Genomic DNA, 12998 nt, shown 5'->3' on the forward strand with positions numbered 1-12998 from the left:
AACAGCCACAACAAAAGTGAAATATTTGCATGATGATGTGCTGCCCTCTAGCGGTGATGGAAAGTACCGTCTGAGGCTGTGCTACTGCAGTTTGTCCTGCAGAGGGCGCACCAGGACCAAACACCAGAGTCAGACCAGGGACTGGATCAAATCAGAGAAGACCTTATACATGTCCTGTTTTAGACCTGGTTTAGTCCTGGTTTGGTCCTGGTTTAGTCCTGGTCTAGTTCTGGTTTAGTCCTGGTTTAGTCCTGGTTCAGTCCTGGTTCAGTCCTGGTTCAGTCCTGGTCTAGTCCTGGTCTAGTTCTGGTTTAGTCCTGATTTAGTCATGGTTTAGTCCTGGTCTAGTTCTGGTTTAGTCCTGGTTTAGTCCTGGTTCAGTCCTGGTTTAGTCCCGAGGTTCGTCCTGGTTTAGTTCTCATTTCATCCTGGCTTAGTCCTGGTTCAGTCCTGGTTCAGTCCTGGTCTAGTCCTGGTCTAGTCCTGGTTTAGTCCCGAGGTTGGTCCTGGTTTAGTTCTCATTTCGTTCTGGCTCAGTCCTGGCTCAGTCCTAGTTTAGTCCTGGTCTAGTCCTGATCTAGTCCTGGTCTAGTCCTGATCTAGTCCTGGTTTAGTCCTGGTTTAGTCCTGGTTTAGTCCTGGTCTAGTCCTGGTTTAGTCCTGGTTCTATGATCTTGTTTATATTCAAAGTTGTTCCAAACATTTCCTCTTTTTAATTAAGTCTTTACTTGTGACAACGCCCTGTTTGACCTCTGACCCCTGCTCCTGTTTGAGCCAAAATGGACAAAAAGAAGAGAGAGAAGAAGAAGAGAGAGGAAGAAAGAGGAGTGAGGGATGAGAGAAGGAGGGAGAGACGAGAGAGACAAGAGAACTGGCTCAAGGTTCAAGTTTATTGTCACGTGCAGAAAGTAAAAGAGGAAAGAGGGAACGGAAAGGAGAAGAGGAGAGAGAGAGAGGGTCAGTCAAGTTTAAACATGTCCTCTGCATTTGACCCGTCCTCCAGTGTCTCTGGGTCAAACTGTCTGGACCAGTGGGACCCGTCTCTAGTCTCAGTCGGGTCGACCTGAGCTGGAGGGTTTGACCTGAGGCCTGAGGCCGAGCTGAGGCTGTGAGGCTACTACTACTACTACTACTACTACTACTACTACTACTACATCCTGATATTATTTCTTGTTAAATACTCTGGAGACATCTGGAGTTGGACACATGACACAAAAACATTTTAGTGCAAAAATAAGTTTTTATTATAAAAACAAACGTTGTAACTCAAACCTCACACATTAATATGTTTATTTCAGACATTTGGTCTTAATGAGTTCAATTCTGGTTCAGTCCTGGTTTAGTCCTGGTTTAGTCCTGGTTCAGTCTTGGTTTAATCCTGGTTCAGTCCTGGTTTAGTCCTGGTTTAGTCCTGGTTTAGACCTGGTTTAGTCCTGGTTTAGTCCTGGTTCAGTCCTGGTTCAGTCCTGGTTTAGTCCTGGTTCAGTCTTGGTTTAGTCCTGGTTCAGTCTTGGTTTAGTCCTGGTTTAGTCCTGGTTCAGTCTTGGTTTAATCCTGGTTTAGCCCTGGTTTAGTCCTGGTTTAGTCCTGGTTTAGACCTGGTTTATTCCTGGTTTAGTCCTGGTTCAGTCCTGGTTCAGTCCTGGTTCAGTCCTGGTTCAGTCCTGGTTTAGTCTTGGTTTAGTCTTGGTTTAGTCCTGGTTTAGTCCTGGTTTAGTCCTGGTTTAGTCCTAGTTCAGTCCTGGTTTAGTCCTGGTTTAGTCCTGGTTTAGTCCTGGTTTAATCCTCATATTAAAATCTTCATAATCGTTGAAATAAACTGTGATGTTTTAAACCTGAGACTCAGAGACAGTTTCAGTTTGAATGAGTTTAAAACGAGTCAAAGACGATTTAAACTTTTTTTTTTACACATTAGATTTAGAATTTCTATTTGTAATCCTCCCTCCTTCCCTCTCTTTCTTTCACCTTCTCCCTCTCTTTTCCCTCCCTTCATCTCCTTTTCTTCTTTCTCTCTCATCCTCCCCTACCCCTTCGGTTATAGGGTTTTTCCCTCTTTTCCTCCCACATCTTTTTCTTTCTCCCTCGCCCCTCTCCATTTTTCTTCTGCCCCTCTCTCCTCCCTTTTTTCTTTCTCTCCCTCTCTTTTTGTCTCTCCTCCCCCCTCTCTCTTCCCCCTCCCCTTTTCTCTCTCTCATCTCCCCCTCTCCCTCTTCTCCCCTGTTCCTCACCTCTCTTTCTCTCTACCTCCCTCTCACCTCCTCTTTCTCACTCTGCTCCTCTCCTCTTCCCCTCTTTCTCTCTCCTCTGCTCTCCCTCCTCCCTCCTACTCCTCTCTCATCTCTCCCTTTCTCTCCGCCTGTCTTTCTATGTCCTCCTTTCTCTCTCTCCTCTCCTGCCTCCCCCCTCCCTCTTTCCTCTCCTTCTGTCTTTCCGTGTTCTCCTCCTCGTCCCTGTGGTCCCTCTCTCCCTCATCCCTCTCTCCGTCCCTCTCGCCTCCTCTCATCATCATTGCTGTGGTGTTTAGTATTCCTGTTTTTACCCGTGTGTTTAGTATTCCTGTGTTTAGTATTCCTGTGTGTTCAGTATTCCTGTGTTTAGTATTCCTGTGTGTTCAGTATTCCTGTGTTTAGTATTCCTGTGTGTTCAGTATTCCTGTGTTTAGTACTCCTGTGTGTTCAGTATTCCTGCGTTTAGTGTTCCTGTGTTTAGTATTCCGGTGTATGTAGTATTCCTGTGTGTTTAGAATTCCTGTGTTTAGTATTCCCGTGTGTGTTGAGTATTCCCGTGTGTGTTTAGTATTCCCGTGTGTGTTTAGTATTCCCGTGTGTGTTTAGTATTCCCGTGTGTGTTTAGTATTCCCGTGTGTTTAGTATTCCTGTGTGTGTTTAGTATTCCCGTGTGTGTTTAGTATTCCCGTGTGTGTTTAGTATTCCCGTGTGTTTAGTATTCCTGTGTGTGTTTAGTATTCCCGTGTGTGTTTAGTATTCCCGTGTGTTTAGTATTCCTGTGTGTGTTTAGTATTCCCACGTGTGTTTAGTATTCCCACGTGTGTTTAGTATTCCTGTGTTTAGTATTCCCGTGTGTGTTTAGTATTCCCGTGTGTTTAGTATTCCTGTGTTTAGTATTCCCGTGTGTGTTTAGTATTCCCGCGTGTGTTCAGTATTCCCGCGTGTGTTTAGTATTCCCGTGTATGTTTAGTATTCCCGCGTGTGTTTAGTATCCCCGCGTGTCTAGTATTCCCGCGCGTGTCTAGTATTCCCGCGCGTGTCTAGTATTCCCGCGCGTGTTTAGTATTCCCGCGTGTGTGTTTAGTATTCCCGTGTGTGTTTAGTATTCCTGTGTGTTTAGTATTCCTGTGTGTTTAGTATTCCCGCGTGTGTTTAGTATTCCTGTGTGTGTTTAGTATTCCCGTGCGTGTTTAGTATCCCCGCGTGTGTTTAGTATTCCCGCGTGTGTTTAGTATTCCCGTGCGTGTGTTTAGTATTCCCGTGTGTTTAGTATTCCTGTGTTTAGTATTCCCGTTGTTTGTTTAGTATTCCCATGTGTGTTTAGCATTCCCGTGTGTGTTTAGTATTCCCGTGTGTGTTTAGTATTCCCGTGTGTGTTTAGTATTCCCGTGTGTGTTTAGTATTCCCGTGTGTGTTTAGTATTCCCGCGTGTGTTTAGCATTCCCGTGTGTGTTTAGTATTCCCGCGTGTGTTTAGCATTCCCGTATTCCCGTGTGTGTTTAGTATTCCCGTGTGTGTTTAGTATTCCCGTGTGTTTAGTATTCCCGTGTGTGTTTAGTATTCCCGTGTGTGTTTAGTATTCCCGCGTGTGTTTAGCATTCCCGTGTGTGTTTAGTATTCCCGTGTGTGTTTAGTATTCCCGTGTGTGTTTAGTATTCCCGTGTGTGTTTAGTATTCCCGCGTGTGTTTAGTATTCCCGTGCGTGTGTTTAGTATTCCCCTGTGTGTTTAGTATTCCTGTGTGTTTAGTATTCCTGTGTTTAGTATTCCCGTGTGTGTTTAGTATTCCCGTGTGTGTTTAGCATTCCCGTGTGTGTTTAGTATTCCCGTGTGTGTTTAGCATTCCCGTGTGTGTTTAGCATTCCCGTGTGTGTTTAGCATTCCCGTGTGTGTTTAGTATTCCCCTGTGTGTTTAGTATTCCCTTGTGTGTTTAGCATTCCCGTGTGTGTTTAGTATTCCCGTGTGTGTTTAGCATTCCCGTGTGTGTTTAGTATTCCCCTGTGTGTTTAGTATTCCTGTGTTTAGTATTCCCGTGTGTGTTTAGTATTCCCCTGTGTGTTTAGTATTCCCGTGTGTGTTTAGCATTCCCGTGTGTGTTTAGTATTCCCGTGTGTGTTTAGCATTCCCGTGTGTGTTTAGTATTCCCGTGTGTGTTTAGCATTCCCGTGTGTGTTTAGTATTCCCGTGTGTGTTTAGCATTCCCGTGTGTGTTTAGTATTCCCCTGTGTGTTTAGTATTCCCGTGTGTGTTTAGCATTCCCGTGTGTGTTTAGTATTCCCGTGTGTGTTTAGCATTCCCGTGTGTGTTTAGTATTCCCCTGTGTGTTTAGTATTCCTGTGTTTAGTATTCCCGTGTGTGTTTAGTATTCCCCTGTGTGTTTAGTATTCCCGTGTGTGTTTAGCATTCCCGTGTGTGTTTAGTATTCCCGTGTGTGTTTAGTATTCCCCTGTGTGTTTAGTATTCCCGTGTGTGTTTAGCATTCCCGTGTGTGTTTAGTATTCCCGTGTGTGTTTAGCATTCCCGTGTGTGTTTAGTATTCCCCTGTGTGTTTAGTATTCCTGTGTTTAGTATTCCCGTGTGTGTTTAGTATTCCTGTGTGTTTAGTATTCCTGTGTTTAGTATTCCCGTGTGTGTTTAGTATTCCCGTGTGTGTTTAGTATTCCCGTGTGTGTTTAGCATTCCCGTGTGTGTTTAGTATTCCCGTGTGTGTTTAGCATTCCCGTGTGTGTTTAGTATTCCCCTGTGTGTTTAGTATTCCTGCGTGTGTTTAGTATTCCTGTGTGTGTTTAGTATTCCTGTGTGTGTTTAGTATTCCCGCGTGTGTTTAGTATTCCCGTGTGTGTTTAGCATTCCCGTGTGTGTTTAGTATTCCCCTGTGTGTTTAGTATTCCTGTGTTTAGTATTCCCGTGTGTGTTTAGTATTCCCCTGTGTGTTTAGTATTCCCGTGTGTGTTTAGCATTCCCGTGTGTGTTTAGTATTCCCGTGTGTGTTTAGTATTCCCCTGTGTGTTTAGTATTCCCGTGTGTGTTTAGCATTCCCGTGTGTGTTTAGTATTCCCGTGTGTGTTTAGCATTCCCGTGTGTGTTTAGTATTCCCCTGTGTGTTTAGTATTCCTGTGTTTAGTATTCCCGTGTGTGTTTAGTATTCCTGTGTGTTTAGTATTCCTGTGTTTAGTATTCCCGTGTGTGTTTAGTATTCCCGTGTGTGTTTAGTATTCCCGTGTGTGTTTAGCATTCCCGTGTGTGTTTAGTATTCCCGTGTGTGTTTAGCATTCCCGTGTGTGTTTAGTATTCCCGTGTGTGTTTAGCATTCCCGTGTGTGTTTAGTATTCCCCTGTGTGTTTAGTATTCCTGTGTTTAGTATTCCCGTGTGTGTTTAGTATTCCCCTGTGTGTTTAGTATTCCCGTGTGTGTTTAGCATTCCCGTGTGTGTTTAGTATTCCCGTGTGTGTTTAGCATTCCCGTGTGTGTTTAGTATTCCCGTGTGTGTTTAGCATTCCCGTGTGTGTTTAGTATTCCCGTGTGTGTTTAGCATTCCCGTGTGTGTTTAGTATTCCCCTGTGTGTTTAGTATTCCCGTGTGTGTTTAGCATTCCCGTGTGTGTTTAGTATTCCCGTGTGTGTTTAGCATTCCCGTGTGTGTTTAGTATTCCCCTGTGTGTTTAGTATTCCTGTGTTTAGTATTCCCGTGTGTGTTTAGTATTCCCCTGTGTGTTTAGTATTCCCGTGTGTGTTTAGCATTCCCGTGTGTGTTTAGTATTCCCGTGTGTGTTTAGTATTCCCCTGTGTGTTTAGTATTCCCGTGTGTGTTTAGCATTCCCGTGTGTGTTTAGTATTCCCGTGTGTGTTTAGCATTCCCGTGTGTGTTTAGTATTCCCCTGTGTGTTTAGTATTCCTGTGTTTAGTATTCCCGTGTGTGTTTAGTATTCCTGTGTGTTTAGTATTCCTGTGTTTAGTATTCCCGTGTGTGTTTAGTATTCCCGTGTGTGTTTAGTATTCCCGTGTGTGTTTAGCATTCCCGTGTGTGTTTAGTATTCCCGTGTGTGTTTAGCATTCCCGTGTGTGTTTAGTATTCCCCTGTGTGTTTAGTATTCCTGCGTGTGTTTAGTATTCCTGTGTGTGTTTAGTATTCCTGTGTGTGTTTAGTATTCCCGCGTGTGTTTAGTATTCCCGTGTGTGTTTAGCATTCCCGTGTGTGTTTAGTATTCCCCTGTGTGTTTAGTATTCCTGTGTTTAGTATTCCCGTGTGTGTTTAGTATTCCCCTGTGTGTTTAGTATTCCCGTGTGTGTTTAGCATTCCCGTGTGTGTTTAGTATTCCCGTGTGTGTTTAGTATTCCCCTGTGTGTTTAGTATTCCCGTGTGTGTTTAGCATTCCCGTGTGTGTTTAGTATTCCCGTGTGTGTTTAGCATTCCCGTGTGTGTTTAGTATTCCCCTGTGTGTTTAGTATTCCTGTGTTTAGTATTCCCGTGTGTGTTTAGTATTCCTGTGTGTTTAGTATTCCTGTGTTTAGTATTCCCGTGTGTGTTTAGTATTCCCGTGTGTGTTTAGTATTCCCGTGTGTGTTTAGCATTCCCGTGTGTGTTTAGTATTCCCGTGTGTGTTTAGCATTCCCGTGTGTGTTTAGTATTCCCCTGTGTGTTTAGTATTCCTGCGTGTGTTTAGTATTCCTGTGTGTGTTTAGTATTCCTGTGTGTGTTTAGTATTCCCGCGTGTGTTTAGTATTCCCGTGTGTGGTGTTAGTGTGAGTGAAGCCACAGAGGAGGAGCTCAGAGTTAGTCTCAAACAGTTTAATTCGACACATTTACAGGTTTAGACATTTGAAAGGAGCAGGTTAAACATGTTCACATCTGAGTTAGTGACACAGATTAAAAACACTTTAAATGTTTAATTTGACAGAAGGCACAGACACGTTTAGCTTAGAGTTAAAACAAAGTCCAGTTTAAACATGAGAACTTTAAAGAGAGAAGGAGGAGAGACACAGATTTGAACTGAGACATAAGACAGAAAGTGTCAGCCATTTTGGAAAAGGAGGGTTCTGTCAGTATTGCTGTTTTGGCACAGAATTTTTTTTAAACAATTATACAGGTTGTTAAGAACGTTTAGTTAAGAATGTTAATGTCATTCATGTCAAAATTCTGTGTACTTTTAATCATTTTCAAAATCCATGTTTAATATATTACCACAGCGGAGCGTCACAGTCCCGCCCACTTCCAAGTCCACTCTGGTCCCAACGTCATTTTCCATTAATTTTCCCCATAAACTTCTGGAAAAATGAACATGTTAAGAGTTCAAAAACATTGCGGAGGCTAACCAGCTACATGCCAACCAGCTATGTACTAATAGCTATGTGCTACCCAGCAACATGTTAACCAGCTACATGCTAACCAGCTACATGCTAACCAGCTATGTACTAGCAAACTACATGCTAACCAACTATGTGCTAACCAGGTCCCACAGATCCATATTAACCAACTATGTGCTAACCAACTATGTGCTAACCAACTATGTGCTACCCAGCTACATGCTAACCAGCTACGTGCTAAACGGCTATGGGCTAACCAGCTACATGTTACCCAGCTATGTGCTAACCAGGTATGTGCTAACAAGCTACGTTTTAACCGGCTATGTGCTAACCAGTTATGTGCTAACCAACTACGTGCTAAGCAGCTATGTGCTACCGAGCTACATGTTACCCAGCTATGTGCTAACCAGGTATGTGCTAACAAGCTACGTTTTAACCGGCTATGTGCTAACCAGTTATGTGCTAACCAACTACGTGCTATCCAACTATGTGCTAACCAGCTACATGTTAATCAGCTACATGCTAACCAGCTACGTGCTAATCAACTACATACTACCTAGCTACGTGCTAACCAACTACATGCTAACAAATCCCCATAATTCGGTTGTTTTAAGTCTAAATGCACATTTATAATGCAAGAATCTGTTAAATGTTTTCATAACTTTGCGATTTATTAAGTTTCAGAAACACATTTTTAAAAAAGTATAGGTTTTGTGGTCATCAGTTAGCACAGATCTGATTAGCCCTGAGCTTTCAAAGTTTTATTATTTATTTTTTCCAGAATGTTTATGGGAAAAATTTATGGAAAATTGACTTCCAGAACCAGGGACAGGCGGTGACTGTTGAGCCCTACAAACAAAATGAGTACTTCACCAGAAGACACAAAAGACATGTTTGTGTCTCAATGCTAACGCTAAGGCTAATTTTGAGGCATAATAAATAATAAAACAACAACAACACAAACTGGAGTACTCTACATTTAAAAATAACTGAGTAGTCTTTATTTTAATTAATTAGAATCGTATAGGTTGTTTATTTTATGTTTTCCAGTTTTAATAAAAGTGACTCTTAGCTTTGAGACACCATGAGCTAGCTAGCGCTAACTGTGTAATAAATGGTGAACCTTCCCAAGATGGCAGCTGTAGTTTGTCACAGTAAACGCACTCCCTCTCCTCTGTCTTCTCTCAGAATCAAACGCCGTGTAATAAGGCATCACGTTTATCTGAGAATTTAATGTTATTTTCACAAAATACAAAATACAAATATATAAAAATACATTTGAGAAGGTTACAGATTTTTGTTACAGTTTTTATGAAGGACACTTGGTTTTGTTCAACTGCAACGTCTCCCTCAACATGGGAGAGTTTGTGCTTAAAAACATGCAAAAATCTGTCAAAAACCTGTCAAAAACAACAAACAAAATATTATATAATTTACATAATACTGTTCAAAGGCGCTTGCGGGAGTTTGAGATGAGTTTTACAGTAGAAGAAGAAGAAGAGTGGACCAATGGAGAAGCTGGAATACGGCTGCACTACTGTTCTTAGCAAACTTAAAGTGCATATGACGGGTTTTCATGTTTTTCTAATATTTATCATAATTTTATGTCAGTTAAGTGTCTTAAGTTTGTGGGAAAAACGTTGAGAGGAAAAGTCCAAAAATACAGGAAGTAGCACTGAGTTGTAAAACAGAATCCCTCTACCTATGTCAACAACGCTAAAAACACCAACATCCAAAATTCAGAGACAGTTTACGCACAAGGAAGGCGTTTTTCTAACAGTTTAAACCAACACGTGTCAAACTCAAGGCCTGTGGGCCAAATGCGGCCCGCCATGTCATTTTATTTGGCCTGTGACAAAGTAAATTAAAAGGTCTGACTGTCTTAAATATCAGTTTATCAGGAGATACAGTTACACAGCCAGTTTTCTTAACTACGTAAATCCATTTGAAATATCTGTAACTTGAATAAGTAATAAATATAGAAGGGGTTAATTAACAAGATTAAAAATTAGTTGCATTTATTTTAGATCACATCTGGCCCTTTGAGAACAACCATTTTGTTGATGTGGCCCTCTGTGAAAATGAGTTTGACTCCCCTGTTTTAAACCTTCATTTAACTACAAAAAAGTGTTATTTATTTGTATTAGTCTAATTATAACTCGTGTAATTTAGACACGTTTTGGTCGTTTTTTTAAAGTTCCTATATTACGCAAAATTGACTCATGTGAGTTTTAAGACTAATTAAGATTAAGATTAATTATAATGTTGTTACTTCATGCAAAATATACCTGGAGTTGCGTTTTGATTCATTCACACATGTTTAAGCAACTATCTCCAAAGCTGAAAACGCTCTGCTCCACCTTGTGATGTCATGAAGTGGTAGTTTTCAAGTTAGCATCTACTTTTTACCTATAGTTCAGTAGAGATCGGAAATTCCAGGTCTGAAATCCTCCAAATGATTCTAGTGAAGGCGCATGAAGTTTGAAAACACAATGGAGCACTTCCTGTGTTACCACTTGATGACATCACAAGGTGGAACAGAGTGTTTTCAGTTTGAGAGAAGCACTCAGCCGTGTGTGAATGAAACAAAACACAACTAGATAAAGATTTGTCATATGCACTTGAAGTCGTTCCAATTCAAATAGTCGGGGCTTTAGGATGCAATAATATAAAATAAAATAAATAATCACATAAAAGTTACATAGTGTGCGGCTAACCCTACTTTATGCTAACACAATGCTAATTAAACTGAGCCCTGCGTCAGAGCAGACAATGGCCGTCCCTCCTGCATCACCCCGTAGCTTTGACTCTATGCTAATATTGTGTTTCACTGTGAGTTTAAATTTCAAATGTAAATATATTCTAAACTTGTAAAATTCCCGTACAAAGCTTTACTGTTTCCGGACAATAAGGCGTTTTTGTTCGGTACATTCGCGTTTTGTCAGATGAAGAATCACTGTGGCCGTTTTTATGCGGTTCAAACGTAGGATCAGTATTTCAGATCTGGAGAAAAGGGTCAGAGGTCGAAGGTGTGGGCGCGCGGTGGAACGTAGGGGGCGCTAGAGGCCGCATACTTCTGCAAAAAGAGTCGACGGTTTCGTAAACGATGCGTTTGTCTCGCTCAGGGTACAAAAAAAAAAAAAAAAAAAAGAAAAAAAACAGTCGAAAGGGTTTATACTACGCAGAAATGACTCTTGTGAGCTTTAAGTCGTGTTATAATGTTGTTGCGTCCTCAAAAAACAGACCTGGAGTTGTGTTTTGTTTCATTCACCCGTGTTTGAGACGACATCCGTGAAGCTCAAAACGCTCTGTTCCACCTTGTGATGTCATGAAGTGGTAGTTTTCAAATTAACATCTACCTTTTACCTTTAATTCAGTAGTGATCGACAATTCCAGGGCAGAAATGATCCAAATGATTCTAGTGCAGGCGTGTGGAGTTTAAAAACACAGTGCAGCACTTCCTGTATTACCACTTGATGACATCACAAGGTGGAACAGGTCAGCCCAAATATGAGGGTTTGTGTGTTAAACGTGAATGAAACACAAAACACAACTCCAGTTACTGTATGTTTATGATGAACAAACAACATCATAACATAGATCTGCAATAAAATAGTGTAATATGGGCCCTTTAAAGCCCTATTGTGTAACATTTCATTCAATAAATACACTAAAATAAAGGCACTTATTTTATTGTATTTCTTGCTCAAAAGTGTCATGGAAATGATACCGGGCTGCCTCTCCACAGATCTGGCCTGTAACTTAGCTCGGTGACAGAACCTTCCAGACAATGCTGTTACATCTCCATGGAAACAAGTCTGAGGACTCTGACGACACTCTGGGGACACTCTGAGGATACTCTGGGGACACTCTGGGGACACTCTGGGGGGACTCTGGGGGGACTCTGAGGGGACTCTGAGGGGACTCTGGGGGGACTCTGGGGGGACTCTGGGGGGACTCTGGGGGGACTCTGGGGGGACTCTGGGGGGACTCTGGGGGGACTCTGGGGGGACTCTGGGGGGACTCTGGGGGGACTCTGAGGACACTCTGAGGACACTCTGAGGACACTCTGAGGACACTCTGAGGACACTGAGGACTTTGACTTGGACAAATGTGAGTTTTTGTGTCATTTTCAAGGTAAAACTGAGATATAAACATTGTCTCATTGTTTCTTTGAACTTTCAGGCCCAAATCAGGTTTTCTCTGTTTTTCTCAGTTTTTCTCTGAGTTTTACAGAGTTGTTCAGACTTTTTCAGTTGTGAGGACATAAACGTGACATAAACGTGACATAAACATGACATAAATGTTAACGTGGAGCAGATGTGTCACATTGTCACATTATTGTTTCTGGTGTTTGTGGTTCCATCAGGGAGCGCAGATGTTTGCAGATGTTTGCAGATGTTTGCAGATGTTTGCAGATGTTTGCAGATGTTTGTAGATGTTTGTAGATGTTTGCAGATGTTTGTAGATGTTTGCAGATGTTTGCAGATGTTTGCAGACGTTTGCAGACGTTTGTAGACGTTTGTAGATGTTTGTAGATGTTTGTAGATGTTTGCAGATGTTTGTAGATGTTTGCAGATGTTTGTAGATGTTTGCAGATGTTTGCAGATGTTTGTAGATGTTTGCAGATGTTTGTAGATGTTTGCAGATGTTTGTAGATGTTTGCAGATGTTTGCAGATGTTTGTAGATCTTTGCAGATGTTTGTAGATGTTTGCAGATGTTTGCAGATGTTTGCAGATGTTTGCAGATGTTTGTAGATCTTTGCAGATGTTTGCAGATGTTTGCAGATGTTTGTAGATCTTTGCAGATGTTTGTAGATGTTTGCAGATGTTTGGCTCGGGCTGTGGCTCTTTTTACAGACTCGTCTACAGTGAATCCAGTGAAACTTTACACACTATAAACTGTTTAACTGTTCACACTCCACAGCTTCAGTGTGAAACATGAGCCGTTTGTGACGCTGTAAATGGATTTTACGGCTTTATCATTAAGTCCTCCTTTTATGAGAGCGCTGAGTGATGGTGGAGGGGGGAGGGGCTGATGGTGCAGATTGGCAGTCACAGTGTGTCCCAGGGCAGATGTGACTACAGGAGTGTGGGGTGGATGAATAATGCAGTGTTTTTTTTTGTCTTTACAGTAACAATGTGTGGCCTGATTCCATGGAAATAAAACCACAGTAGATGAGATAAGACAAGTTTTATGTCACACTGTGGAATATTACAGCCAAAAGAACAACATTTCCATGGAAACAAGCAGGAGGCCTCCTACAGACCACGTGACACAACAGCAGAGTCTGTCCTGAGTCACAACAAAACCTCTGACATCTGAGTGAGGCGTCAGGTCTGTGGAGATGCAAGCCCGCTCACAGTTAGGACGCATGGTTTTAGTCCAATAAACACATCCAAAATGAAAAAAAAAAAAGTTTTATTTTTGTCAGTTATGGGCAAAAAAAGTTCCACGATGGGGCTT

The sequence above is a fragment of the Periophthalmus magnuspinnatus genome, chromosome 19 (genome assembly GCF_009829125.3).
Source record: "Periophthalmus magnuspinnatus isolate fPerMag1 chromosome 19, fPerMag1.2.pri, whole genome shotgun sequence".
NCBI lineage: Eukaryota > Metazoa > Chordata > Actinopteri > Gobiiformes > Gobiidae > Periophthalmus > Periophthalmus magnuspinnatus.